This window comes from Euprymna scolopes, chromosome 19 (genome assembly GCF_053919585.1).
Source record: "Euprymna scolopes isolate OS-2025 chromosome 19, ASM5391958v1, whole genome shotgun sequence".
NCBI classification, from domain to species: Eukaryota; Metazoa; Mollusca; class Cephalopoda; order Sepiida; family Sepiolidae; genus Euprymna; species Euprymna scolopes.
In genome coordinates, this window is record NC_136500.1 from 48,210,330 (window position 1) to 48,225,329 (window position 15,000).

The 15,000-nt window shown below is 32.4% G+C and overlaps 1 long non-coding RNA gene across 1 annotated transcript in view; it reads right to left on the reverse strand.

Moving 5' to 3' along the window:
* Positions 1-15,000, reverse strand: part of LOC145303564 (uncharacterized) — a 395,244-nt gene that overhangs the window by 66,417 nt on the left and 313,827 nt on the right. Inside the window, exon 4 of the long non-coding RNA XR_013873740.1 lies at positions 12,510-12,558. This is a non-coding gene — a long non-coding RNA (uncharacterized LOC145303564). The remainder of the gene's footprint in view (positions 1-12,509; positions 12,559-15,000) is intronic.

Here is a 15,000-nt window from a genome sequence, read left to right on the forward strand (position 1 = left end):
TTTAGTTAACTATTGCGTGTAATTATATTCATGCAGATATTCTACACGATTTATACTTGCGTAAAGTTTGCGTAAAAAGTTTATACTAAACACAAAACTCTTTTGATATATTTTGAACACGTATATATATTTGTTAAAAAGTTGCCTATTAAACTCCTGTCAGTTTTTGGTCTACAGACATGAAACTTAATATATAGGGTATTCGAAGCCAGCTTCATATTTAGGTCTTAGGGGAAAATCGGTGCAAAAGTGTGACAATTAAAGAATAAAATTTGCCAGCTGAAGAACAAACGACATCATTATGAATATGCATGCGTAACGTAATAGCTATTGCTTCATGCTTTAATTTTTAGCCTTGCAGCAAACATGTCTTCATAGCTCAGTCAAAGGAAAAAGTAAATCGTTAGCTAAGCGTTTTGGTTTCGATTCTTGGTGGAGTATTTTTTTATTTTTAACTTTTTAAATCATTATTATATATTGGGTCCAATATAATATAATAATCAATACAAAATCTGCATTAATCAAAATATCATATTTAAGCATATTTTACGACTGGACAATGCCGGGTGACCTGCTGGTATTATCTAAAACGATTTTTTAAATATTGTTATTATTAATTATTATTTTATGCATGCGGAAATATTAATCTTTTCCACACTGAAGTTCATAGATTACGTCATATGCATGATTTTGAGCGCTAAAGAAGTCTGAAAAATATACCATTGCTTTGGATTTTATTACTCTTTCTGTATGTTTATTCAATCAACCATGGAATATCATTTACATGCAATTTTTTAAAATTTAATGTTCGAGGTATGTGCTAATAAGCAAATTTTATAATTACCTAAAATTATTTGGTAAACACATTCTCTTCGATAATTTATTCATTGAAAATCCATGGATTAAGGACATTTTTTTTAACTTCTATATTCTTTGCCAAACAATAAATTTGTAAATTTTTTATTAACATAATTTAATTCAAAATCTTCATATATATATATATATATATATATATATATATATATATATATATATATATATATATGCAACTCTAGTCTTGGACTTCCGGTTTGTTGGCTGTCATGGCTCTTGTGAGCTGCGGCATTGTTTGGCTGTGGAAATAATTATATATTTCCATGGTCATGGTAACAGGCGTATGGTTTCATTGTATTAGAGCTTTTCAGTGCGGCATTAGTGAAGACTTTGTGTAGAACCATTCATACATTTTTGTATAACGGCTAACCTCAGTCGGTTAAATAACTGCCACAAGACAGAGCAAACAGTAGAAATCAGATTTTATAAAGCAGTTTTCTATTTCCTAAGTGCATGTTTTAACGAATACTGAGGGTAACTCTCCCAGTTAATTAAACGCACCCCTAGATACAAACATCGAAATTTCTACGTCTCGGCGCGGTACATACAGCATATAGCATTCCCAAATGGTCACCCATCTGATACAAGCGAGGTGCATCGTTGCTTAACGCCGGTGATATAACGAGAATCGGTGTATCAACGTGATTATGCCCCCCACACATTCGATGCAATGAAATGTACTTTAAAATACGTATATATTCAAATTGATGTTTTTAAACGAACTAGTTATATCAGTGCTGTAAGCAGTCTATATAAAAATATTGTCCGCCTTAAATATCTGAATAATATTAGGCTAACAATGGTAACTATGTGTTACCCAGTGGATTATGTTCCTACAATGAAATCAGCTATTCTATCTTATTTTTTCATCAGATTTATTGGGTTACAATACAATTGAAAAAGATATGAACCTACCTTATTGTTTAACAGCAGACGCCGGAACCTTTCTTTTTCTTTAGGGCGACAGCTTATTATGAGTCTCTAAAAGAAGCCCAACCTTATTTTTTTTTAAATATAAACCTACGTGTTTAGTATTGCGTGCTTATGCAATAATCAGTGCAGGAAATGATAATTACTGCCGGTCGAAAGATTCGATCTCGGTCACAAAGTCAACTTTGACTTCGCAGCCAGGTATTCAACCCCTTAGCCATAATGGATTACCACGGGAAAAGAAAGAGTTCTATCTAATGTACATTCAGTAGATAAATGCAGAACGCTATATATATGTCATCCACATACAGTACTATATATATATATATAGGACTGCCGACTGTCATCACGACGGTTCTAGGTTCGATCCTCGGCTTGGGAGAGGTGTTAGTCTAGCGGCACTGATGAGTTGTGATACAACGAAACAGGTCTGTATGTCGATGACTAAAATATATTTTATATTTATAAAGCTCCCCTCTTTGGAAGAGCACTCTCGTAAATTATCTTACTCGCTACTTAATTTAGCTGAAATAATGCGAAGCTCGCGATTTGTTTACAAACAAACGTTTGAGCCCTCTACGAGTAGCGGACGAATGTTTATTTAAATAATCGTTCGGACAGGTTAATTTCGGCCACCGATTCCGTAGTCAAGGGGGTAGGACTGCCGACTGTCATCACGACGGTTCTAAGTTCGATCCTCGGCTTGGGAGAGGTGTTAGTCTAGCGGCACTGATGAGTTGTGATACAACGAAACAGGTCTGTATGTCGATGACTAAAATATATTTTATATTTATAAAGCTCCCCTCTTTGGTAGAGCACTCTCGTAAATTATCTTACTCGCTACTTAATTTAGCTGAAATAATGCGAAGCTCGCGATTTGTTTACAAACAAACGTTTGAGCCCTCTACGAGTAGCGGACGAATGTTTATTTAAATAATCGTTCGGACAGGTTAATTTCGGCCACCGATTCCGTAGTCAAGGGGGTAGGACTGCCGACTGTCATCACGACGGTTCTAGGTTCGATCCTCGGCTTGGGAGAGGTGTTAGTCTAGCGGCACTGATGAGTTGTGATACAACGAAACAGGTCTGTATGTCGATGACTAAAATATATTTTATATTTATAAAGCTCCCCTCTTTGGTAGAGCACTCTCGTAAATTATCTTACTCGCTACTTAATTTAGCTGAAATAATGCGAAGCTCGCGATTTGTTTACAAACAAACGTTTGAGCCCTCTACGAGTAGCGGACGAATGTTTATTTAAATAATCGTTCGGACAGGTTAATTTCGGCCACCTATTCCGTAGTCAAGGGGGTAGGACTGCCGACTGTCATCACGACGGTTCTAGGTTCGATCCTCGGCTTGGGAGAGGTGTTAGTCTAGCGGCACTGATGAGTTGTGATACAACGAAACAGGTCTGTATGTCGATGACTAAAATATATTTTATATTTTATATATATATATATATATATATATATATATATATACACACACACACATATATATATATATAATACTACATGTTAATCAAAGTATGTTCCTTTAAAGACTTTTATTAATATTAATACAGAATTAATAGTTCTACTTTACTGTAATTTGTAATTAACTGAAGCAGTAATCCGTTTCTTTCATAACTATCAATATTTCATCAACTTTCACTATTTTAATTCACCAATTCTCTAATATTTCTTAATTTCTTTGGGAGCATTTAGAGAAAGAGTAAATCACCGTAAAGAGGTTGATATGCCGTAAAACAGCAACAACAAAAGACAACACGATAATCCTATAACAAAGCTAACTGTAGACATATAAAATATAATGAGACGTCGTTAAATTTCAACCTTAATATTTCCCTTTAAATGACGACCTTTAAAGGTTTTCAGCTATGCTGAAAATGAATATCGCATTTAAAATTCCGCAAATAAGTAATTTTCCAACTATTAAGCAATGTAATTTCTCATGTTTGAAGTGGTGGCCGTTGTTGTACGCGCAAGCGCATACGCCCAAAATATGCGATATGTTTAAATTTTTCATGATCGAAGTGGTCCAGACCGTTATAGGCCGCTCATCCATCTGCTAAAATTTGTGTCCCTTGTAGGATCCATGAATTAATTATCGGTACCGTCGAACGTGGCTCGAACTTGTGTAATATTACCAGAGCTGACAGCGGGGATCGGGACACGTTATCCCCGATAATTAATTCGTGGATCCTACGATTTATGGTCCCAATGTAAAAAAAAAAAAGTGAGAGCAGTTGGAAACAGAAATTTTTGGAACTTTTGGAAATCATGTGGCGAAGGAAAAAAAAAAGGGAGAAGTATTTCCTCGTATAATAAAAGCATTCGTAAGCAATATATATTTTAAAAAAGTCTGTTTATATTGCTTAAAATTAAAAATAAAAAGTTCATATTGTTTAAAATTAGAAAAAAGTTCTATTTATATGGTTTTATTTATTTTATATTCGTTTTGTTTATGTAAGGAGTGTAGAAAAATAAAATGTATAAATCTATTTTAATAATAAATGAAATGAGACGATTAAAAAAACTTCAATAAAGGGTTAAATGGCTTTATTTTTATTTTTGAAACCATGTCGCCAATGTTGTGGTCCTGATTAAGCTGTCAGAATATTAAGGTGAGAGTCCTAGTGTTCACTGCGAGCGGTTAAACTATGCGTGTGTTCTCGGTATTTATTTGTTTACCCACGAAACCAAAATGTGACACAAGGTCGTTTTTAATGTGGGGGGGGGGAACCAGCTCCTCCCCAAAATGGGCACTCTGGCTATGTGCGAAAATAAAGTTGTTTTTACTATAGAAACGTTTTCTCCCTCCATTGACTAAGAACAATTTAACTTGAGTGCAGCGTACATCACACCCTGGTCACCAGGCCGACCGAAAGGAGAACTATGCGTGTGCTCTCTGTTCGACGGTAGAAATATCTGGCCTACATAGTGCCAGACGAATCCATAATATCATAGATATAGGGGTGTTAACTACCCCAGTACAATAATGTATATACATATAATTATGTATACATACATATATACATTAGAATATTTTGGCAGCATTTTTTCTCTGGTGCATGCTTTTTTTGTTTTTCTTGCAATCTATTTTTTCCATTTGGCAGGCCAATGTTCGAACGTTCTGTTCGAGCTGAAAAATTTTTTTTTCCACAGTGGCGGGGTTTTCGACTTCCATGAGTCGTCTTCAGGTGAATAATGAAAAAAAATTGCGTTTCATGAATTTATTCACTCACACTCTCTCTCTCTCTCACACACACACACACACACACACACACACACACACACACACACACACACACACACACACACACACACACACACACACACACACACACACACAGTCAGTTGATTAAGACCGTTTAGAACTATTAAACGCCCTTAAGTGTGCCTTTCCTCTCATATTGAACCTGTTTAATAGTCGGTTTTTTATGCGAATGAGTAGAGCTTCAACAATTGAGAGACGCAATTTAAAATGTATGAGTGCTAAAAATGTGGTGTTTTTTTTAAAATTAATATGTTTCTAAATTCGTCTTTAGGGGTGTTATATGCTACAAAGTGTTCGTAGATAGAGCAGTTAGAGGAAGACGACTCATGGAAGTCGAAAACGTTCACGACTATGACAAATTTCTTTTTACACTTGAACAGAAAGTCCGAACATTGGCTCGCCAAATGGGGGAAAAATGGGTTGCAAGAAAAACAAACCGGAATTATCCCTGTTGTTCAACGAAATATATATATATATATATATATATATATATATATATATATATATATATATATATATATATGTATATATATATGTATATATATATATTCATACATTCATACAGACATACATAAATACATATACATACATATATACATACATACATACATATATACATGTATACACACATACACATACATACATATATACACACATACACATACATACATATATACATGTATATACACATACATTTATATACAGGCATGTATATAAACACATATATACATATATGTATAGACACACATATATATGCATACAGATATATACACACACATATATGCATACAGATATATACACACATATATACATACATATATACATGCACATATATATACATATATACATGCACATATATACATATATATCTATATACATATTCACATGTATATATACATACATATATGCATACATGTATATATATATACACATGCAAATATATATATATATATATATATATATGCATACATAGATGTATACATATATGTATACACAATCCTAAAATTGATAGAGTAGTTTCGTAGACATCGTTTCTGAGAGAGACTGACAAGTCACTTACATAGATATATTACCAGGCAGCCCGATGTTGTAAATACGCTTTAATATGAATTTTTTTTCAGATTTTGTATTTAATCTTAAAGAAACAAGTTATTTATTGATTATTATATTTTTCTTAATCCCGGTCGTAAAATACGTTTAAATATGATATTTTAATTGATAAAGATGTTTTAATATATTATGGTTGATAGTGTTTATTATATTGTATTAAAAGATATAGTAATGGTTTTGCATTTAATATATAGTTATGATTTTAAAAGTAAAAAAAAAAATACTTGGGTCTATCAGCTAGAATCGAAATAAAACTTTAGTTCTCCAGCCTTAGTTGTTACCGTTGGAGCTATCGACAATTGGATGAGAAAGCGTTAAAAAGTAAGCAACTTTAACGTATAAATGTATATTTTCGCTAGAAGAGAAGTTACCGGTTGAATTTACTCAGGCCTGCGAAACTTTTTTCAATTTTGTCCAGTTAATTATTTTTACCGGCTAAAATTTGTTCAACCGGAAGGAATCCCCTATATATCAAGCTTCAAGTCTGTTGACCAAAATTTGAGACAGGAGTTTGGTAGAGATCGTTCCGCACGCACAAACAAGGTTACCTTATATATATATATATATATATATATATATATATATATGCATGTCTGCTAGAACTGTTTCGTCCTTAACGTTACGTCATTATGCACAATGTAGAAAATATACATAAATAGAATTGATTGTAATAGGGTTAGGGTTAAGGTTAGGGTGTAATAGTTAAATGAAATGAATTCTGAAACCATAAAAATTAATAAGTAAAATTCGTATTTTAAAAAGAATACGCAAATTTGTGAAGCTTTATGAATTCGCTCGCATATCCATGCTTGAGTATATTTAGTTCGTTTTAATAATTTTTAAGTGGAAAAAGTAGACTTTTAATATCAATGTAAGTGCTACAAAATACTCAGCGTTATATGTATATAGATATATTTTTTTTCTTCATTATTGTTTTTCTTGAAACGCATTCTTTATTCATAGTCTTATTTCTTTTGTTGTACATGTATTTAATCTTCCTCCAGGTTTCTTTCTGTTACGAGGTGCGTTTAATAAGTTTCCAGACATTTTTGTACATGCCTATAAAATTGTCGTAGAATCTTGAAAGTTCAGTATGTTATAGCTATATATCTTATGAGATAATTGACAAATTTTTATGATTTCCGGTCCAATTACACCGCTACGACAGGAATTGAAATACGTCCTTGTCACAAAAATAATGTCATCACAGCTAGTGAGTTTCAAAAATGCAATCTGGACATGAGAGTACTTTAAAAGAACGATATGCAATAAAATTCTGTTTTAAACTTGGAAAAAATGTCACAAAAACATATGGAATGCTTTATACTGCTTATGGACCATCTTGTATGAACTGAGCATCAATTTCTGAGTAGCATAAGAGATTCAAGAAAGGCAGGGAGTCTGTGAGGGATGATGAGAGGCGTAGAAGGAGTAAGAAAGTCAAAACACCAGATTTGATTGGCCAAATAAAGAATTTCATGGATAAGGACCGTCGTGTGTCGATAGTGACAATAAGTGCACAGTTTGATGTCAGTGTGGGAACTGAAAACAAAATTATTCGCAAGGAACTGGAGATGCGAAAATTTTCGTGAAGTTTGTCCCAAAAGTGCTCAGAGAAGATCAGAAAGGAAGACGTTGTCATGACAGGAGAGAGATGGTCGAGCTGATCAAATCATTTTCTCACTTTTTCTATAGTCAAGACCTTGTTCCCTGTGACGTTTGGTTATTCCCTAAATTCAAGGAAAACCTTACAGACTGTCGTTATCAGACAATTGAGGAGATGAAAGAGAGCGTGACGAAGGCCATTTCTCGGACAAAAGGGCTTCCATGGAGCTTTTCAAGAGTTGTTGGAACGACACAACAGGTGCATTGCAGTCGAAGGAGATTACTTCAAAGGGGACTAGAGTGCTTACTATTAATAAAAGTGTCCATACGAAAATGCCTAAAAACTTATTTAAGGCACTTAACAGATGGAAGGTTTTCTACTGGAAGAAAAATTTATTGGGAAATTGTATATACATACATTTGAAAAAAAAACTATTACAATTGGCATGTACAAACTGATTTACGTTTCAAGTAAATGATATATAGGATGTTCTCATATTGCAGACCCAGAAGTAAAGAATTACTTTTTTAAAGATTTTATTCTTCATTCATATGCGTTCCATAGTTTACGACTCATGTCTGTGTCTAAACCTAGCAAGATTCGAAACCAGGACTCGAACACCAGAAGCATTTCTCATTGCACCAGAGTGAATACAAATTCTATTAAAACATGTATCTCTTTATGCCAATTAATCTATTATATAAAGGACACTTGTCTGTGTGTATGTACGTTAAGTTAAAAGTCTTAGACTACAAAACAGACACTCACAAAGTTAGTATATCGTTAGTTAGTGTTTCCTTGGCTAAATAATATCTAAAATTTAGGAAGAGATTCATTCTTTGACCCCAAAACTGAAACAGATTTCGTCGGTGGTGGAAGTATTGGTCTTTACTTATAGTTTTGCACTAAAGGGAAATAATTCTGAGTTTTTGTTTATCAAAGGCTTGCTTCTTTTATGCAGATTCATATCTCAATGAATCTATATAAAGTAGAGTAGTACGTGTATGCGTGCCTGTCCAGAGAGAGGAATGGGATAAGTAGAGAAGAAAGAAGGGGCACTAGACGCGGTGAAAGAGAAAGATAGATTGAAAATGTTAATATATACATTTTCCAGACATCAACATACATTTTGAGATGAACCAAATCTTGAACTTTCTAGAACACTGATTAAATTATATATGCACACACACACACACACACACACACACACACACACACACACAACCCCCCCACATATATATATATACTCATGAGCAAAAAAAAAAAAAAAATTGGCCAAGAGTGAAAGAAGGAAGAAATCGATTTTTCAATATTTTGGCATGAATTTTTGTTAATTGTAACTGAAAATTTCTATTTTGCAGATCATTATGATTATAGCATATAATAATAAGTGGAAAAATTAATCCTAAAAATGGTAAGACCGCATCTTGGTGAGGATATAAAAAACCGAATTTAAGGATTAAAGTAGTCCAAAATGACTTACAAGCAGATTTTTTATATTTTAAGAAAAGAAAATGTGAAAACATCTTTCTGTAGTGAAGCGAATTGGTCAAAAGTTCGAAGTCGAATGCTTTGTAAAAGGGAAATTTGGATCTGGTCGCCCTAGAGCATTCACTTTGAAGAACAACCACGGGCTTAAATTAACTGTTTTGAAGGATTGAAAGAAAACTTATGTTGACCATAGTAAAGAATTCAAAACAGGGACTGGAAATTCTCTTTCTAGATATACAATATCTAGACGAATGAAAGAAATGTGATTTTCTTCTAAAAAGGTGTGCAAAGAAGCCATTTTAATTAAGAAGAACATCAGTGATAAAAAGAGATTGTTTTCGTGTTATGGCAAGAAAGATACAGACTGGTTCAGGAATGTTTTCTGGTTAGATTAATCAAGATTTTGTCTTGTTATTGATGCTCCTGATGCTACTGAACGGTGCATTCGAAGAACTGGAGAAAGATTTTCACCAAGTTGCATAAAAACGACAGTTAAAAACATGAATAGAGGGATAATGGTATGGGGAACTTTTACTTCAGCAGCAGTTGTGAGAAGTCAATCAATGTAAAAGAATACATTCGAATATTAGAAACAGGACTGTTACCAAGTATCCAGAAGCTGGGAATGTCTTATAACATTATTTTTCAACATGATAATGTCCCTGCACACACTGCTAAAGTCACAAAAATTATTTTCTGATAATTCAATTAATGTGATATTTTGGCTAGGTCAAAGCCCCGATTTAAACCCAATCGAGAACATTTGGTCCATAATATCTCGTGCATTCGATGGAAGAACTTTTTCGAACAGTGACAAACTGTGGGAAGCTGTGCAAAGCGAATGGAATAGCATCTCTTCTTCACAGTGTTGAGAGAATGTCTAAAAGGATTGATCTTTTAAAGAAATCAAAAGGGAATGCGATTTCACCCTAAGTATTTATTAAAGTAAATGTCTTGTTCTGTGTTATTAGTCTCGTTTAAGTTTCCTTGTTCAATTGTTCTTTGTTCAATATAGCTTTTAGTGCAATAAAATGTAAAAAATCTGTATGGCCCATTTCTTTTTCTCACGAGTATATATATATATATATATATATATATATATATATATATATATATGTGTGTGTGTGTGTGTGTGTGTGTGTGTGTTTATATATATTAATATAAAGAACATCTAAGATAACTGCTTGAGAAGCTTTCAATGTGGCGTTGGATGTATTTTTGGAAGACGGTTCTTTCCCCCGATTGTCATATTTGAAGTGAGTTTTTCATGTTTTTGTCTTCTCAACTTAAGCCTATTTATTCATTTTATTTTATTTTATATTCGAACACTGCGTTGTTTTTTTTTTATTATTGATTTTTGATTGTATCTGATAAGCAACCAAATAGACTTGGAAATGGTTTTCATTATAGTCGCCAAGGCGCGCAAGATCCTAAAGAAAATATAGACATTAACCAAAATAAAAATAACTAACACATGATTGTGAACTGATTCTTTTCTTTGATCATTGGAAGTCAACCAACCAGTCTCTCTTTCTCTCAGTAATAATTCATGCAAAGTTTCTGCAACAAAAGGATTGTTTATATTTATTCCATAGAGTTTTTAAAAATTAAACTTTTCTCATGAGAGGAAATAACTAGAAAAATAGTAAAGAGAAATAGAAAATGAAGTACAGATATCCAAATATAATTCAAGGATAGAATTCGATCAGTGAAAAAGTTAATTAAATTAATCAAAATTTAAAAGTTTATAAATGATGTCGATATTTATGCAGTACAGGAACCGTACTATCTTCAGAATCGTCCGGGTGTTTTACAAAAAAAAAAAAAACAACAACAAAAAAAAAAAAAACGCTGGAATGTGCTAAAATGCTTACCGCCTTAACCCCAATACAAAACAAATAATAAAGAAAACATTGGTTTATTATAAAAATAAAGATTCAAATATTTATCTTAATTCGAACAAAAAATTAATAAAAAAAAAGAAGAAAAAAGATCATATAAAAATTATTTTCTACTAAATCTTTGTTATTAAAAATAAATATTTATTTATGCAATTTGCCATATATTTTTCATTATTAATTTTTTCGTTGAAATTGTTTTCATGGTTCTCTTTGAATTTTTTGTTGAAATTGCTTTCATTTTTTTCCTATTAATTTTTTGTTAATTTTTTTTCATTTTTTTACTATTAATTTTCCATTGAAATTGTTTTCATTGTTTTCTATGATTTTTTGTTGAGATTGTTTTCATTTTTCTTTTAATTTTTCGTGGAAATTGTTTTTATTTTCTTCTATAAATTTTTTGTTAAAATTGTTTTCATTTTTCTATCAATTTTTCATTGAAATTGTTTTCATTTTTTTCTATTAATTTTTTGTTGAAATTGTTTCCATTTTTTCATATTAATTTTTTGCTATAATTATTTTCATTTGTTACTATTAATTTTTCATTGATATTGTTTTCATAGTTTCCTATAAATTTTTTGTTGAAGTTGTTTCCATTTTTTTCTATTAATTTCTTGTTGAAATTGTTTCCATTTTTTCCTATTACTTTTTTCATTTTTTACTATTCATTTTTCATTGAAATTGTTTTCGTTGTTTTCTATGAATTTTTCATTGAAATTGTTTTCATTTTTTCTATTAAGTTTTTGTGGAAATTCTTTTCATTTTTTTCTATTAATTTTCTGTTGAAATTGTTTCCATTTTTTCTATGAATGTTTTGTTGAAATTGTTTTCATTTTTTACTATTAATTTTTCGTGGAAATTGTTTTGATTTCTTTCTATTAATTTTTTGTTGAAATTATTTTCATTTTTTTTCTATTAATTTTATGTCGACATTGTTTTCATTTTTTCAATTAATTTTTCATTGAAAATTTTTTTTCTATTAATTTGGTGTAGAAATAGCTTTGTACTGACAGAATTGATATATTTTTGATTGAAACACGTGACCAGAATTTGCGCAAAATAAAAAAAGAAAATTACAAAACGTTCGTTCGGCACTTTCCGGCCTTTTCCGTAAACCGCCAGACATTTCCAACGATTGCACAGTTCTTAAACTGCATACGTACCATAAATTTATTATAGATGGATCGCAGAAAGCCACCTTATAATTAGAAAAATATTGTCACAAATTGTACACTTCCATTTGCAGGCAGAAAAAATCTGATGTTGATATTTAAAACTGTAAAAATGAAATATTAAATGTAAAATGGTTTAACACTTACTTGAAAAAATAAAAACTGCTATTTTCTTATAACAACTCCAACTTTAATCCTAAAAAAATAAAGAAATAAAAATAAAATGACATCTAATCTATACAATATAATATCCGTCTGTTTATCTCTAGGTATTCGCCTAAAACCCCATAAGTGGAACATTTAGATGCGAAATTTATTTTCACGGGGATTACAACTTATCAAGGCCTGAAGGCCATTCGAGGATAAGAGTTAATGAGTGTCAGGTTGTCAGTAAGATAACAGCGTAGTGATCAGTAGTGGCGAAAATTAGGTAAAGGGGCGATTCAACAAAAAATTGTTTTACATTTGACTTGAAGACGACCATGTTGTATTCAGCCGGAAAGCAGGCCCGCAGTACAGAGTTCCACAGGCGAACAGTTCTAGGAAAAGAGTTCTATATTCTGTAAACTTTATACGGAAAAAGATATTTGCAAATTGCAAAGCCTATGTAATCATAACACGAGAAATCAACCCAATGACATTTTTTAACGCATTTTTTGTTCGCAAGGATCAATCACGTAGTGGATAAAGTACTTAATAAAATTCAATTTTAAGTTACATCTTCTAAAGGTTGACGGTTAAATCATCGGTGCAATTGCGAATTACTTAGGACTTCTACCCAGTCATGACTGGCGGAATGAAAGAATGATATTCCCGTAGACTAAATAAAGAGTTCCGTTCGAAAATTCCGTGCAGATTCCCGAATTCGACAGAAAGATTCTCAAGTTCGACAGAAAAATTCTCGAGTTCAATGGAAATATTTCCGAGTTCGACAAGATATACTTGAAGAAAATTGGAGGTTACATTAACTGAAAATCACACTAACGGTGAGAACAGTAGTCCGAAGAATCTAAATAATGCGCGTAATTAATCCTCATCTCAAGAATGCAGTCACAGAAATTATTTCATTATTTCAAAAGTTTAAATAAAATGCAGATGTCCTCTTCTTTTCCCTACAACACCTTTCTCTGCTCCTATCCCATGTAAAAACAACAGAAAAAACTCGTCTAGCTATAACCACTGTTTTTACTCCTTTCTTCCTCTGCACATCTGGAGCGAAATGGAACATACATAAGGGGAATTTATTTTCCAAGACCTGTTCGTCTATGGAAAGCGATACGATGGGGGTTGCTTTCATGGCTGACTGCAAAATGGTAGTTTTTAAGTTAAATGTAAAAAATACTTGTTTAACAGTCGGCTTAAATATGTAAATAGTGCTCAGATGCAATGTGTGGATATCACAATCCACTTGGCACAAACCCTTAACCCTTGTTCTCGAGTAGCATTTAGATCTTGATTAGCAACAGAAAAAAAACAAACAAAAACGGTTTTCTTATTTCTAAATTCATACATCGTCGATGCTATTTTATAGTAAATTAATTTCATACCAATCCTCAAGCGATGTTAGTGTGTTACGTTTTCAATACCAAATATTTATAGTCCCTCTCTTTTACAGAAATATCATCAGTATTGCTAGACAACATTTAATATTTATTTCCATGAAGAAAGAAATACAGAGATCTTCACTGAGAGTTTCTAAGGTTTTATTCTGGAGAGAATTGGCTCACACAGAAGATAGAGCGAATAAGATACTCTAAGCTACTTAATTAGTTAACTTCTTGGAATGAGTGACATGCGAACAGAGATCTTCAGGGTAACATTTCACACTTAACGATTAACAAAGTTTTCTTTCTACATTATTGGTCAACTTTTTCGCGCAACATCCTCTCGCAGACTCGCATTATTCGATGTATCCACTTCGACCCCATCGACAGATTCACTTGAAAACTTTTGGTTTCTCTCAGCCCGACAAAACGTGACGTCATTACTTTATTTTACTTTCATGTACCGTTGACCTGTTGCTTTGGGTTTTAATTTTACATGTCACCCATCTTTGATTTCGTGTTTGGGAAGGATTCTATTTTGCATCGTGACATGCACCAAGTGTTTTCACATGTTAAACTTTATACTAGCTTGCTATTAGAATAGGTTAATTTCTATGTAACAGATACAGCTCCTTGTTATGCCCAAATCAACAGAGTATATGCCTCTTCTCTGTTGATTCTAGTATGATGCTGATCCTGTACAGTTGTAGGAGATCGGAATGCCGATGAAGCTGCTGCAGAAAGCCCCTTCTCGGCAACACTGACTTTCCAATCCTACTTTCCGACCCTTGTGTCACATCTGTGTGTGTGTGTGTGTGTGTGTGCGGAAGGGCAATAAATACTAGCTTCTACTGTATAGCAAACACGAATAAATATCCTGGAAAAAATCGCGGTAAAAAACTACGTTACTTTGTATTTGCGTGAGATTAAGTAATCACTATAAGTATACTTACGTATTTTTTTATTGAAAAAAAAAAGTTACAAATTATGCTTGAAACAAAGTAATGCAAACGCGTGAAAAATGAATTTACCGGTGAATGTGGAAATTTCTTTCTGATTAAATGTGCTTCCAGTGTGGATGAGTTACAGCGGAA